We start from the raw sequence: 12,951 nt of genomic DNA, 5'->3' as shown, positions 1-12,951 counted from the left end.
TCCCACTCTGTTATGTTACCGACCTACATTGTAGAAAATGTATTTTTGGAACGTGTCACTAATAAATGTCCCCTTTTTTAAATAAGTCTATTCTTATGCAAAAAAATATATACTTATGTTGAATATTTGTGCAAAGCTTTTCACACAAAGAGCAGTGGACATTCACAAGCAGTCTGAGTGAAGACTAGGACCAAAATCATTCAGAAAAGTACATTTGTATTTGGCAGTTAAAGTTGGAGGACATCAAACAATTGATTGAAATTATCACAAAATTGATAAGTCACCAATTTGATCTAAATTGGTCGGAGACACATTTCTATACCGTAACTAGTTGGCACCTATTAACTTATACTGTCACTTGCATAAGATCAAGATAGTCACATTCTTCAGTTGAGAAACAGCATCAAATGTGGGGTTAACATATTCTTCAAGTTGCACCAGGGTATGATAATTGATACCTTTCTTGTTTGCATTGTCCTGTGTTGACTTTGAACATCCTATACATGCAGGTATGTACACAGACTTATAAGAGTTAATAATATGCACATACTATTAACACACTTTTTTTTTTACCGCACCTGAAACAAAAATGTATAAAAACATTCTGAATGAATAGTTTACGCACTTGAATGACTAAAATGGACAACGTCACAATCCCATTGAATAGCACCATGTCTGTGCTCTGCTGCAGTGGGCACACCTGCTGACTACCGAGGGCTTTGTAAAGCATAGCAGTGCATCAATCAATATTAGAAAAGACACACATTTACCACGTTTGATACAGCCAGCCTCGACCGGACCGACACAACCCAACATTCGATCCACTTGGCTCTCTATCTCGCACTCAAAAAAACAAATATTAGTTGACAAGGATTGAACAACCGACAACAAAAATGCCATGAAATGCTAGTTCTCTTAAGAAAAACAGGACAGAATAGTCTTAAAGCTGCTCTGCACTATCAAGGGGGACATTTAGTTGCTTTTACCTTCTGGAGATGCCATTACTGTTTTAGGATTTCATTGGGATGTTCAGCTATGGCAGTTAGCATAGTTGGAAGGGGTATTCTCCACAACATCAGCCCTTGGGGACTCCTAATATTTGACACCTGAATGGAGTTCTGACAATTGAGTTGTTGAGGGGGACTAAAACCCATGTTGTACCACAGGAAAAGGGGTGAAAACACTTCATTGAGGGTTCATGGATCCTCACATGACTTTCTCTCCAGGCTTGGCCAGCCATGCATGCATTCATACTCTGGTTATAGGCCCACAACACACATCAACTGACATCAACTGTCCCACGAACTGGCTGTGCTGTCTTCAGTGCTAGCAGAAGGCAGGGTTAGCCCTGTTTTAGGGCTCTATTCAATCCGTATTGCTGAAGTTCAAGTGTTACAGCGCGATTGAAATTGAAAGCCAGTGTTCCCGAGTTAGCGGAGACTGTATTCACGGTAAACGCCGCATATGTCGGCTCAATCGGAAATGACCTTTGCATTTTTATCACGCAATCTATGACGCTTCAGCGGTAAGGATTGGATAGAGCCATTAGACGGCACCGCAGTGGTAGAGGGTGGAACCGTTGACAACTGTCAATGTCTTATCAGAAGGCCACGGGGACGGGGTGGTGTTGGTAGGAGGGCTGTCTCTAGTCATGAGCCTAGACCTCAGAGCTGTCCAAGCTGCTGCTCCCAGTACCCATCATGCCCTCTCTGCTGTTTCCACTCCCTCCGCTGTAGGCCGAGCACGACGAGGTGGAGTAGGGAGGGAACTGGCTCTTCTTCTGGTTCTTCCTCTTGCGCCGCACCAGCAGAATAACCACCATGGCCACCAGGCAGGTGAGAATGATCAACCCGGCCAGGCCTACCAGCATGGGCAGGGTGGAGGTGTCCACAGGCTCCCTGCCGGAGCTCTCCAGGAGGGGACGCTCCAGGAAGGGTGAGTCGCGGTCCGACCCAGCCCGGTCACGTCCACCCCATGGCTGGCGCTGGCTCACCACCAGGCGGTCCGTGCGGTCCAGAGCGATGTGCTGGATGTTAGTTCCCCGATTGTTGTCGGTGCCGATGTCCTGGGCCAGGTCCGGAGCGGGGGCGGCACGACGGTAGCGACCCAGGGAGGAGGTGTGGAGGTCGGGCTGAGGGTCGGCCACGGAGGACAGGCTGTGGTGGTACTCCAGGCTGCGCTTGCCGATGCCACGGTTGGCGTTGTCTCGGGAGCGGACGGTGTAGATGGTGTGGATGAACCACTCCCGACCTGCAGCCACCTGGAACATCCAGACACAGTGGAGCTTGAGGTTAGTGATAAAGACTTTGGCCTATACCCTTCAGTGTGTGATTTCAAACTAAATGTGTGTGTTTTTTTGTGCAAGTAATCAAACTCAGATTTCAGAAACCAGATTTAATTCAACCATACAGAGACTATTTACCCATTGGTACCCATTTTACAGACCAGATGTAAATATTGTGTCGTTCCTGGAAGCTGTTGCCGTGGTGATAACCAAAAGATACCTGTGTTGGGGGTGCGTGTGTGTCAGCTGACCTGGAAGAGAGGCGAGGAGGACAGGGCGAATCCGTCTGAACCAGGCTGTCTGACCAGAGGCAGGCCTCCAGGAGTGTCCAGGGCCAGAGTGGCACCAAACATCACATCTCCAAACGCTGTGGCCTGGGTCTCTGGCTGAGCCTTGTCCTGAGGAGGAAAACACACACAGGTTAGACCACTGAAATCATTACAGTAGGAACCTAACTTAGAAATATTGTATAGGATGTCTATGGATTAGAGGTAGGTAGCTTAGTGGTTAGCATTGGACCAGTAATCAAAAGGTAACTGGTTCGAATACCGTGGCTGACTAGGTGAAAAATCTGTCGACGTGCCCTTGAGCAAGGCACTTAACCACAATAGCTCCTGTAAGTCGCTCTGGATAAGATCGTCATGCACTGAGATGTCAAGAACACAAATGGTTGTAGATGGTTGAAGCAAGAAATTACTTGTGAATTAATTCATTAATAAATATAGCAAAACTGACCAAACTGCATTCAAAGTGACCCTAACAAAACTCCAGAGGAATCTCCCCCTGACTGGAGGCATCATGTGTTAAGTGATTGCCGTACGCACCAGGATCTTGAATCTGTAGAGCAGTGAAGGTGCGTCGGCCAGGCAGCCATACTCCTTGTTGGTGGGGTTGTACTTGGGGACGTAACCGTCAGCTCCTGTACACAGGAACACCTTCTCTATACTGCAGGAGAAGGAGTCACCCAGGTTCTGGACTGGGTCCACCATCACACGGCCGTAGATAGAGGAGCCTGGAGAGGGGGATGGAGGGAGAGATTAGAGGAGGGTGGTGTCCCAAGCACTGAAAGCTTCATTAAATGGTTATTAGACTGTTAAATATGATCTTTACATTCAAACTCAGAAAGCAGTTAGACAGAAAGCTGTGTGAGTTCTATAAGATAAAACAGCTAATAATGTACACTGAGTGAACAAAACATTAGGAACACCTTTCTAATATTGAGTTGCACCCACTTTTGCTCTCAGAACAGCCTCAATTAGTCGGGTTATGGACTCTACAAGGTGTCCAAATCGTTCCACAGGGAAGCTGGCCCATGTTGACTCCAATGCTTCCCACAGTTGTGTCAAGTTGGCTAGAGGTCCTTTTGGTGGTGGACCATTCTTGATGCACAAACTATTGAGCGTGAAAAATCCCAGCAGTGTTGCAGTTGTTGACACTCAAACCGGTGCGCCTGGCACATACCACCATACCCTGTTCAAAGGCACTTCAATCTTTTGTCTTGCCCATTCACCCTCTGAATGGCACACATACACAATCCATGTCTCAATTATCTCAATGCTTAAAAATCATTCTTTAACCTGCCTCCTCTCCTTCATCTACACTGATTGGAGTGGATTTACCAAGTGACATCTATAAGGGATCGTAGCTTTCACCTGGATTCACCTGTGCAGTCTATGTCATGGAAAGAGCATGTATGTTGACTAGTGGTGTATCTATCTATATGTTGACTAGTGGTGTATCTCTCTATATGTTGACGAGTGGTGTATATATCTATATGTTGACTAGTGGTGTATATATCTATATGTTGACTAGTGGTGTATCTATCTATATGTTGACTAGTGGTGTATCTCTCTATATGTTGACTAGTGGTGTATATATCTATATGTTGACTAGTGGTGTATATATCTATATGTTGACTAGTGGTGTATCTATCTATATGTTGACTAGTGGTGTATATATCTATATGTTGACTAGTGGTGTATCTATCTATATGTTGACTAGTGGTGTATCTCTCTATATGTTGACTAGTGGTGTATATATCTATATGTTGACTAGTGGTGTATCTATCTATATGTTGACTAGTGGTGTATATATCTATATGTTGACTAGTGGTGTATATATCTATATGTTGACTAGTGGTGTATCTATCTATATGTTGACTAGTGGTGTATCTCTCTATATGTTGACTAGTGGTGTATATATCTATATGTTGACTAGTGGTGTATATATCTATATGTTGACTAGTGGTGTATCTATCTATATGTTGACTAGTGGTGTATCTATCTATATGTTGACTATATGTTGTATCTATCTATATGTTGACTAGTGGTGTATCTCTATATGTTGACTAGTGGTGTATATATCTATATGTTGACTAGTGGTGTATCTATCTATATGTTGACTAGTGGTGTATATATCTATATGTTGACTAGTGGTGTATATATCTATATGTTGACTAGTGGTGTATATATCTATATGTTGACTAGTGGTGTATCTATCTATATGTTGACTAGTGGTGTATCTATCTATATGTTGACTAGTGGTGTATCTATCTATATGTTGACTAGTGGTGTATCTCTCTATATGTTGACTAGTGGTGTATCTATCTATATGATGACTAGTGGTGTATATATCTATATGCTGACTAGTGGTGTATCTATCTATATGATGACTAGTGGTGTATATATCTATATGTTGACTAGTGGTGTATATCTCTATATGTTGACTAGTGGTGTATCTATCTATATGTTGACTAGTGGTGTATCTATCTATATGTTGACTAGTGATCTATCTATATGTTGACTAGTGGTGTATATATCTATATGTTGACTAGTGGTGTATCTATCTATATGTTGACTAGTGGTGTATCTATCTATATGTTGACTAGTGGTGTATCTATCTATATATTGACTAGTGGTTCCTAGAGTGTCCACTAGGGGTCAGTAGTAGTCCAGTACCCTCTGAGAAGGCTGTGTCGGTGCTCTCTCCGAAGCCCATGGATCCGTCCGACAGCCACAGCTCCCTTTTGGACAGCAGGAACATCTGGGTGTTCAGACTGAACTCAGCCGCCACCGGGTCACTCACCTGGGGTGGTCAGAGGGCAAAGGTCAAACACAGGCACCAAGAGAGTTGATAAGATTTAAACGTTTGGTTCAATGCATTTAATCAACAAGTATCTGCTACTATAATTTTTTTAGCCTCATACAACACCAAGACAAATCATCATTGGTGAATGACAAAGTTTCCTCTTGATTCTAGCGTCTTGGTTAGTCTGCCAGAGACTGTGGGTATGCAGTGGTGGTGGTGGTGACCTGCTGGAAGCGGATGTCCATGTGGAAGGTGAGGGGTTCTCGTGGGTGACACACAGGGGGAATGCTGAACTCCCCATTGGGAGAGGCACTGCAGGGGATCATCTTCACTGTGTACGTGCCAGAGTAGTCCCGCACCTACAGACAACAACATTACAACATCATTAAAACAACTTTAAAACACACCAACCATTTAAGGTAGTTACTGCTGGTCTGGTATCCATACTGTACGTGCTGCTAAAGCTAACCCTAGTCTTCTGTCATTACCGTCTACCAGTTGGCTTCAGCACAAACACTAAGAATACAAAGTTAAAGGTAGACTCAGCGATATGACGTAGGTACACAGCATAGTGGGTCCATTTCCTCAACAACTAAGAGCGCTCGGCTGTTTTGGTCCTGCACCTACCACGCTCTGACAGCGTGAAGCGAACCCGTGCACATACGCAGATACTGTGTGTGACAGTAAAGTCTTGTCTCTCGCTCATCGCAATATCTACCGTGCAGCTCGTGGCCTCGTCATATTGCTGAGTCTACCTTTAAGACAGACAATGAACAAGATGGCAGCTCACAGCGAAGTCCGAGACGAAGCTCCACTGCTGCATGGGCTGGTTGTAGGTGGGCTCAGTCCTGATCAGGGCCAGGGTGAAGGTCAGGCCAGAGAGGTCAGCACACATCACCATGGACGACAGAGTGGTTCCTGGAAACACACAGTCAAACTTCTCTTTAATCTCACACATACATCTTAAGACCGGCGTTGTACTGTAGACTGTATGTCGCACCTCGTTGTAAGGTATACACATTTGACGTTGTTGACGGTAGTTTTATTCTTACTGAAAAGGGTAATGTCATGTTGACATTTGGCAGAACAACCCCTAAGACGGTTCCATTCTAATAGCGGTACAGGATCTGGGTCACAGTGCAACCCAATAGGAGAGAAAGCTATACAATCACCCTATCGGGGGCGTGCGTAATACCTGGGTGGGACATGACAAACTGTCCCCTGAAGCGGGCCTCAGTCTTGAAGTTGACCACCAGACGTCCCTCCTCGTTGATCCTCATGCTGGTGGGGTACATGGATCCTATAGGGACACAGTTACATCATACCAGGGTTATTGTCCACCTCTATCATTCACTGGTGACATAATGCATAAGACATTATTTACATTTTAGTCATTTAGCAGACACTCTTATCCAGAGTGACTTACAGGAGTAATTAGGGGTAAGTGCCTTGCTCAAGGGCACATCGACAGATTTTCACCTCGTCAACTCGGAGATTCTAATCAAATGTGCCTGCAGACTATTAATTATACAGGTATTAACTGAGTAATACTGCAAGCCATCCACCTCACTGTAGTACTTAAAATAGCCAACAGTGGGCCGAATTGGCTGTACCTTGTAGTTCAGCCTCCGGCGGGCTGCCGATTCCGTCCTGCCACAAGATGGCGGTGTCGTACACAAAGGTGAGCTTGAGCTCTGACTGCAGGTCAAAGTGCTGCCATCCTCCCACGGCGACGGGGGAGTGGAAGACGTAGGACACATAGAGAGGCACGCGCAGAGTCACATAGGACTGGACCAGGTTCAGCACCTAGAGGAAGAGCAACACAGAGATACATAGTCAGGGTCACCTTCAACTGTACCTGGATCAGCATATACCACAGTACAAAACAGAAGGATAGGAACACTTCAGAGCATTCAAGCATGAAAGATCACATAGAGGGAATTTAACACAGAGGGAATTTAACACAAAGGGAATTTCAAAATGTCTACTTTCAACTTGACAGATTAATGAAAAAACAACGACAGCAGACTGAGTAATCGAGAGATGCACACAGAGAACAGCCAGCGTGTCAGTTTGTGTGTGTGTGTGTGTTTGCATCAGTGCATATGTGTGTATGTCTCTCTCTCTCTCCAGTACCTGTCCATCCGTCCCGATAGAACCTCCACAGGTGGTGAGCAGCTCGGACATGTCGTAGTAACTATTAAACTCCCACAGACAAGCCTCCAGATTCAGGTTCCTGTAGAATCTCAGGCTGTTGGTGGAGCGCATGTCGGCGCTGTACTGGTAGGGCGATGTCTCGCCGATGATCTCGGGGTTCTTGGTGGCGTCGGTGATGAAGCCGTGGCCCGTCTGGATCTCGTTGAAGTCCAGTAGGTTGGAGCAGCGGTGGTTGCCCACGCGCGTGCCGTCCGGAGACAGGGTCAGCTCGAAGTTGGACAGGGGCCGCGTAGAGATGACCGGTAACATGCCTGAGGAGAAGAGAGGTGAGAGAGAGACGGTTTCAATACATCATCAATCCATTGCAACATTTAGAAATCTTTTAATGACCTGGTAACTTTTTACCCTTGACAACTGATCTTGAATCAGTTCTTTCTACCTCAGTCCAATTGTCAAACTGACTCTAGACCAGTAAGTAAGGACATGACAGAGGCTGTTACTCACCGTCCATGTGCGGCATGTTGACAGTGAGTTTGATGAGGTTGGGGAAGTCAGGGTCGTCAGGGCCGGTGTAGCGGATCTTAGCAGAGAAGGGCTCAGCTCCCACCGTGCCAGAGATACGTGGTTGACACAGACCTACACAGACACACGAGACATATTATTGTCGGATAGACAATCATCCTTGAACTCTCCATCACAAGGCCTACGTAACTCTGTCCTAATAAGGACATATAACAGATGTCATCAACAGTCATGAAGGTTGATGTCACTGAACTCTGAAGCCCCCCAGTCTCCACTCACCCTCCTCCTTGCTGACCACCATGATGGGACTGGACAGCTCCAGACCAGCATCCCCGTTCGTATTGAACGCCCGGGCAGCACACTGGACTCTCGACCCAGCCTGGAAGTAGATGGAGTCCAGGGTGATGGACTTAGTGTTGGTGAAGAAGGTGTTGGTGTCCACCTCTCTCAGGGGCGAGGTGACCCCGTCCGACCCGCTGGGGGCGCTGACCAGCCAGCGGTACTGGGTCAGGGTGTCGTTGATGCTCTCCGCCGTGCAGATGGAGCCCGTCTTGTCAAAGTCGTGGTATTTGGGGTTGCAGGCCTGCAGGTGAGGGAGGGGCCACAGATACGTGTGATTATGGCATATGTAATAGGACGATACACAGTCGTCTTGTAAACCGCGCTTTACGAGGCTATATGCAATGGTATATCGGTAATAGGTATTTGAGAATACACGTGTACATTTGTTATGCCGGTGAAAGGGTCTCATGTTTAGGATTTAGTCAGAACTGGAGAAAGCATTTCAATAGGAAACGGATTGATTTACCACTTAAACAACAGGTTTTGAAACTATGAAACACAAAGACCTTCAGTTTGAAGTCTCGGCTTTTTGGACTGGATGAAAGTATTCCGACCTTGTCGCTAGCTTTACATGTTTAAACACCTGGATATGAGGTGTGTGTGTCTATGTGTCTAGGGGGTTGCATTCTGCGTGTGTGTGTCTAGGCCCAGTGGCCACCACTCACCGTCACACAGACGATGGGGTAGCCAGTAGAGGGGTGAGGGTTGTCCCTGGCGCGGGCCGTGTCGTCGTACATTAGCAGGGACACCACAGTTGGCACAGCCGGGAAGGTGACGTCTGCCACGCTGTCCATCTCCTCGATGTACACAATTGCCTTACTCATCTGATGAACGGGAGAGAGAGAGATTCAAAACACCATTCCGTGGGTATAGTACACTTTATGGTGTTCTACATTGTAAACTTGGACGTTTGAGAAGGTGGAGTCCTCCTTAGAACAGCATATTTGTAATACCAAAGGAGAAAAGTGAGTTAAAGTGAGCGTACACCTCTAGCATTATTTGTGTCAGGTTAGTGGTATGGTACAGTACATGTCTGGGATGCCACATAGCTGTGTTTGTAGGTCACACTGCTCTGTGGGTTGACTTGAGGGACATTCTCATAGCATGGACTCAACCAGGAAGTCTTTTTATAATAGCTGGTGATTTGGGTGCTGGGGCCGCTGAAAGTGGCAGCTGCTGCCTGGCTATTTGTGTGTTCAAGTCTGTGTGCATGCCCTGAGACCCGCTGAGGGTATTTATATGGTGTGTGTGTGTGTGTCTCGGTGGGTGATCTAGGTGGGTGTCAGCTACATACCACCCTGCATCTCACTGCTGGCTTGCCTCTGAAGCTAAGCAGGGTTGGTCCTGGATGGGAGACCAGATTCTGCTGGAAGTGGTGTTGGAGGGCCAGTAGGAGGCACTTTTTCCTCTGGTCTAAAATAAAGAAGATCCCAATGCCCCAGGGCAGTGATTGGGGACATTGCCCTGTGTAGGGTGCCATCTTTCGGATGGGACGTTACAGTGTCCTGACTCTCTGTGGTCACTAAAGATCCCATGGCACTTATTGTAAGAGTAGCGGTTTTAACCCTGGTGTCCTGGCTAAATTCCCAATCTGGCCCTCATACCATCATGGCCACCTAATCATCCCCAGCTTCCAATTGGCACATTCATCTCACCTGTAACTATTCCCCAGGTCGTTGCTGTAAATGAGAATGTGTTCTCAGTCAACTAACCTGGTAAAATAAGGGTTAAATAAATGCATAAAGTGTGTGTGTGTGTGTGTGTGTGTGTGTGCGTGCGTGCGTGCGTGTGATCCCATGCCCTCAGTCTTACCTGCATCTCTGCGACCATGTACTCATCAGGTTTCATGTGGACGACGAAGGCTTCTCTCATCTCTCTCTGGCCGTCATACAGGATCTGCACCTCCACAAAGTGTTCTGTCTCACCCTCCTTGAACTCCACATCTTGAGAGACACACACACAAGGTTATAAGGATCTTTATTAAAAATGTATCAGGTCGTTTTTGGTGTGAATGGGTTATACACGACGATGCCCATCACAGTATGACAACAATGGCTGTATAGGGGCAATCCTACGGTGACAGAAAACAGATTAATGCTGAGAATTTAAAATGTATGTCAAACAGGAAACATATCATTGCAAAGTTAAACAAACCATACAACTCTCTGACAATGACTACTTTTAAAAATGTACACTGAAAATTTGACAAAAAAACGAATTTACTTGAAGAACAGTGCAGATGCAAAGTTTGGTAACAGAATGACAGTATGTGCTGTTTCTTCAACTAAATGTGTTTTTGTCAAATGTTCAGTGGACATTATTAAATGTCGTCCTTGTGCATAGAGTCGTATGGTTTATTTGACTTTGCAATCATTGTTTTATTCTTTGACATCCATTTAAAGCGTCAAATCTGAGTCTCAGCATCATTCTGTTACTGTGGTAAGGCCCCTACCCTTCTCTCATATGGTTCTGTTCTAACGCCCATACTAGCATCCCACTTAGAAAGAAGCAAAGTTTTGGACAATCTAAGAAGGATGTTAGAGTGGATAAGGGAACATAGACTACAGTTCCTGTATGTGTACTCACCCTCCGACAGCAGGTTGTAGTCCTCTCTGGACGTTAGGGTTAGTTATGTCTGTGTTACATGATTAAACTATATGATAACTTAATGGTAGGACTCACCCTCCGACAGCAGGTTGTAGTCCTCTCTGGACGTTAGGTTAGTTATGTCTGTGTTACATGATTAAACTATATGATAACTTAATGGTAGGACTCACCCTCCGACAGCAGGTTGTAGTCCTCTCTGGACGTTAGGGTTAGTTATGTCTGTGTTACATGATTAAACTATATGATAACTTAATGGTAGGACTCACCCTCCGACAGCAGGTTGTAGTCCTCTCTGGACGTTAGGGTTAGTTATGTCTGTGTTACATGATTAAACTATATGATAACTTAATGGTAGGACTCACCCTCTGACAGCAGGTTGTAGTCCTCTCTGGACGTTAGGGTTAGTTATGTCTGTGTTACATGATTAAACTATATGATAACTTAATGGTAGGACTCACCCTCTGACAGCAGGTTGTAGTCCTCTCTGGACGTTAGGGTTAGTTATGTCTGTGTTACATGATTATAAACTATATGATAACTTAATGGTAGGACTCACCCTCCGACAGCAGGTTGTAGTCCTCTCTGGACGTTAGGGTTAGTTATGTCTGTGTTACATGATTATAAACTATATGATAACTTAATGGTAGGACTCACCCTCTGACAGCAGGTTGTAGTCCTCTCTGGACGTTAGGGTTAGTTATGTCTGTGTTACATGTTTATAAACTATATGATAACTTAATGGTAGGACTCACCCTCCGACAGCAGGTTGTAGTCCTCTCTGGACGTTAGGGTTAGTTATGTCTGTGTTACATGATTAAACTATATGATAACTTAATGGTAGGACTCACCCTCCGACAGCAGGTTGTAGTCCTCTCTGGACGTTAGGGTTAGTTATGTCTGTGTTACATGATTAAACTATATGATAACTTAATGGTAGGACTCACCCTCTGACAGCAGGTTGTAGTCCTCTCTGGACGTTAGGTTTAGTTATGTCTGTGTTACATGATTAAACTATATGATAACTTAATGGTAGGACTCACCCTCCGACAGCAGGTTGTAGTCCTCTCTGGACGTTAGGGTTAGTTATGTCTGTGTTACATGATTAAACTATATGATAACTTAATGGTAGGACTCACCCTCCGACAGCAGGTTGTAGTCCTCTCTGGACGTTAGGGTTAGTTATGTCTGTGTTACATGATTATAAACTATATGATAACTTAACGGTAGGACTCACCCTCCGACAGCAGGTTGTAGTCCTCTCTGGACGTTAGGGTTAGTTATATGTCTGTGTTACATGATTAAACTATATGATAACTTAATGGTAGGACTCACCCTCTGACAGCAGGTTGTAGTCCTCTCTGGACGTTAGGGTTAGTTATGTCTGTGTTACATGATTAAACTATATGATAACTTAATGGTAGGACTCACCCTCCGACAGCAGGTTGTAGTCCTCTCTGGACGTTAGGGTTAGTTATGTCTGTGTTACATGATTAAACTATATGATAACTTAATGGTAGGACTCACCCTCCGACAGCAGGTTGTAGTCCTCTCTGGACGTTAGGGTTAGTTATGTCTGTGTTACATGATTATAAACTATATGATAACTTAATGGTAGGACTCACCCTCCGACAGCAGGTTGTAGTCCTCTCTGGACGTTAGGGTTAGTTATGTCTGTGTTACATGATTAAACTATATGATAACTTAATGGTAGGACTCACCCTCCGACAGCAGGTTGTAGTCCTCTCTGGACGTTAGGGTTAGTTATGTCTGTGTTACATGATTAAACTATATGATAACTTAATGGTAGGACTCACCCTCTGACAGCAGGTTGTAGTCCTCTCTGGACGTTAGGGTTAGTTATGTCTGTGTTACATGATTAAACTATATGATAACTTAATGGTAGGACTCACCCTCCGACAGCAGGTTGTAGTCCTCTCTGGACGTTAGGGTTA

General features: G+C 45.1%; 1 pseudogene; it reads right to left on the bottom strand.

Annotated features, from left to right (window-relative positions):
• Positions 1 to 199: 199 nt before the first annotated feature.
• Positions 200 to 12,951, bottom strand: part of LOC115137571 (FRAS1-related extracellular matrix protein 2-like) — a 62,116-nt pseudogene continuing 49,364 nt past the window's right edge.

The sequence above is a fragment of the Oncorhynchus nerka genome, linkage group LG11 (assembly GCF_034236695.1).
Source record: "Oncorhynchus nerka isolate Pitt River linkage group LG11, Oner_Uvic_2.0, whole genome shotgun sequence".
Taxonomy (NCBI): Eukaryota; Metazoa; Chordata; class Actinopteri; order Salmoniformes; family Salmonidae; genus Oncorhynchus; species Oncorhynchus nerka.
This window is presented reverse-complemented; position numbering and strand designations above follow the sequence as displayed.